This window comes from Dromiciops gliroides, chromosome 4 (assembly GCF_019393635.1).
Source record: "Dromiciops gliroides isolate mDroGli1 chromosome 4, mDroGli1.pri, whole genome shotgun sequence".
Taxonomy (NCBI): Eukaryota; Metazoa; Chordata; class Mammalia; order Microbiotheria; family Microbiotheriidae; genus Dromiciops; species Dromiciops gliroides.
In genome coordinates this window covers 87,404,750-87,408,110 of record NC_057864.1, presented here as the reverse complement: position 1 = coordinate 87,408,110, position 3,361 = coordinate 87,404,750, and the positions used below count along the sequence as shown (strand labels likewise).

Here is a 3,361-nt window from a genome sequence, read left to right as displayed (position 1 = left end):
TTCCAAAGAAAGAACTGAGATTGATTGAAAACCAACTGAAGCATGCTATTTTTCAATTTCTTTCCATTTTTTCTCTTATTCAAGTTTTCTTGTACAAAATGAACATTGTACAAAATGGTGATGTTTTATATAATTGTACATGTATGACCCATATCTGATTGTTTATTACCTCAGGGAGGTGGGAAGGGATGAAATTTGGAACTCAAATCTATAAATAAAAATGTTTATTTTATTTTTTTACATAGAAACAATTCCCTGACTGGTCCATTTGTTGTCATAATTCCATAAAAGAGTGAAATAACATAAAAAAAGATGTACCACTATTACTGCCCACCAGGTATAACCAAGAAAAAAACAAAATAACAAAAAAAAACCTTGATTCCTGAGTGTCCTCTAACTGACCACAGACTTCTAGTTAGAGACACTTTATAGTAGAGTGATGTTGTCTCCTTTTAGCATGATCTGACCAAGTTGTTTCCTTGACTTTGATTTACAGTGAATCTCCTCTGCATTATCCAAGATTCATATACTCATTGAAACCAATAGTGCAACCCTCTATTCACAAATTTACTTGCTCATATAGCCACACCTGGATTCAGGATAGGATTTGGAGATATCTGAAGATGAGGTTGATGGGCTGCACCATCACCTTCTGGCCCTGCCAGGCTACGCCATGGAGGGAACCTACAATGAAAGCGCTGGTCACAATGTGCCTCAGGGAAACCACGAGCAGAACCACTGTTTATTATTTTAAAAAATAAAGATGAAGGCAAAAAAGATCTTTTATGTGATTGATTTAAATGTTCTCTCCACTGACTATGATTGCAGGCACCCATAACTTAGTCGACAGTATTAATGATTTGCTCTTGAAGACTTGGCATCATAACTTAGTAACCATTCTTCTGGTTAAGAACTCTGAATTTACATGGGCTAATCCTTGGATCATATGTTTATATCCTTTGTTCTAGTTGCATCACCTTTGGTGACCCAAGATTGCTTCTATGCCACAACAAGTTACCAGAATAGAACATTAGGTAGATGTTTAGAAAAAATAGGATGCATTCAAAATAATATTTATAACAATTATTATTTGATGAATCAAAAACATGAAATGGTTTTGCAAGGATGTAATGACTTTGCTTTCACTAAGGTCTTTAATTCAAAGCTGAATGACACTTGTCAGGTGTTCTTATGGAGGGCAGCATTGTTCAGCTATGGGTTGGACCAAGAGGTTTCTGAGGTTTTTGGAATCCATCTCTGAGATTCTTTGATTCTAAAATAACCAACCTCACTTTAGCTGAAACTTTTTTTACATTATGAATTAATTTCACATAATAGAAAATGAGAGCTAGTGGAAAGAGTTCTAAATTTGGAGTCAGAGGTCCTGGATTCAAGTTTCAGCCCTGTTGCTTCCAACTGTGAAGCCTTTGGAAAGTCATTGTATCTCTTGAGAAATCAGTTACTTTACCTATAGAAACAAGGGGTTGGATCAGATATTTTTCAAGATGCCTAAAACTCTAAATGTGTGATCCACTAACCCTGTAAATGTGTGAGGTAATTATTATTGTCCACATTTTCTTAATGAGAAAAGAGGCAGAGAGAAAGAAAATAACCTTACCAATATCACTCATTTAGTCAGTAAAAGGAGAAACAAGAATTCAAGTCTCTCATCTTATATCCCAGTGATCTTTGCAATAGACTACATGGTCACCTCAAAGACTTCCTTTTTTTAACATTAAGAAATCACTATGTCACTAGCATAAAAGGAAAAGAATTAGTATATCAATCTACTGCTGATATTTTTCATGTTTACTCGGAAATATTTTTTTTACCTAAAGATTGTTATTATCCTTAAGGGTAAGGGATTATTTATAAAAATGAAATATGCATTATATTCTCAAACATAATCTCTATGGCAATTTCCACCCAAGATACAGAAGAAATTTTTCCTCAAAGGAAAAAATATTAATCTCTAGCTATTATATTAATGTACAACATTTGCACCAATTTAAATATAAAAAAATACCTCAAGCTCAGCATAAGGAAGCAGTTTCTCTATTAGCCTGTTATCCATGAGATCTTCAGGCAAGCCCAGGAAACTCAGTGAAATGTCTCCTTGGCAAAAGAGTTAATACCTTGTATTGTGAAAGCATCAAGCCAGAACTAGCAGCATCCTCTCTTGAGCATGACACATTCTGGTTGACATAAAGCATAGGCATTATCAAGGGTTTTACAGTCTTTAAAGTAGAAAATGAATCATCTGAAATTAAATCTCACTGAAAATGTATGACACTATGCTAAAAATGCTGGAATGAACACTTAAGATGCCAAAATGCTTAGCTACACTAAAGAAGTAATTTCTTTTCAGTTTTCAATTGTATATCTGATCTTTGTTAATATATGAGACCTATACATTTTATATAATGCAGGTTATCTAATACATACAAAATTGATTTCCCAACAATGAGACAATTATTTAGTGCCTACTAAGTACAAAGCTACCACTGAAATCTGATTCAAGTCTCATTGTGATGTGCAGGTGACTGGTTCTCTTCAAAAGCATATACATAGCTTCAAATATAGGCCTTGGGAGGGATGATCTGTTTGTTGTCTGAGGAGCAACCCTACTGAGTTCTAGGAAGCTTAGAGGTGAAGAGTTTTTCAGAGCTAGCTATTCTTAAAGACCTTCTAAGAGCTAGCATATATCTAAAGTTTTAAAGTTTGTAAGGCACTTTGCAAATATTATCTTTTTTTCATGGCCACAACAATCCTGGGACATAGATGCTATTATTATCCCCATTATACAGATTAGGAAACTAAGGCTAGGAAAAAGTAAGTAGATTGTTCAGGTTCCCGTATCTATTAGGTGTCTGAAGCAGGATTGGAATTTAGATCTTCATGGCTCAAAATCCAGGGCTCTGTGTATTGTGTCACCTGCCTGTACCACAATATGACATGTGGATAATCAAGGAACTATGGCCTGTATGAGTGAAGAGGCTACTCACATAACTGAATGCACAAGGGTATGAAGCATAGAGCATTGAAATGCATGAAAGGCAAAGAACTAGGGAGTGATAGCGAGTTTTTACTCCCATCAACTGGGGAATATCTTTATAAACTCTCACATGAATATACTGGAATATTAAAGTACCATAAGAAACTATGAATATAAAGAATATGGAGATAGATGAGAGGATATATGAATTGATTCAAAGAAAGAAGAAAACAGTGTGTCATAATGATATGAAGGGAAAAAATGACAACAGAAACATCAAAATAAAATATGGAATTTTAATGATTGAACTTGACTCCAAAGAAGAAATAAGTAAACATACCTGTTTCCCTCCTTTTCAAAAGTAGG

General features: G+C 34.5%; 1 pseudogene; it reads right to left on the bottom strand.

The window, feature by feature from the left end:
• Nucleotides 1-411: 411 nt before the first annotated feature.
• LOC122754636 lies at nt 412-1,631 on the bottom strand (annotated as a pseudogene).
• Between the last annotated feature and the right edge of the window lie 1,730 nt (nt 1,632-3,361).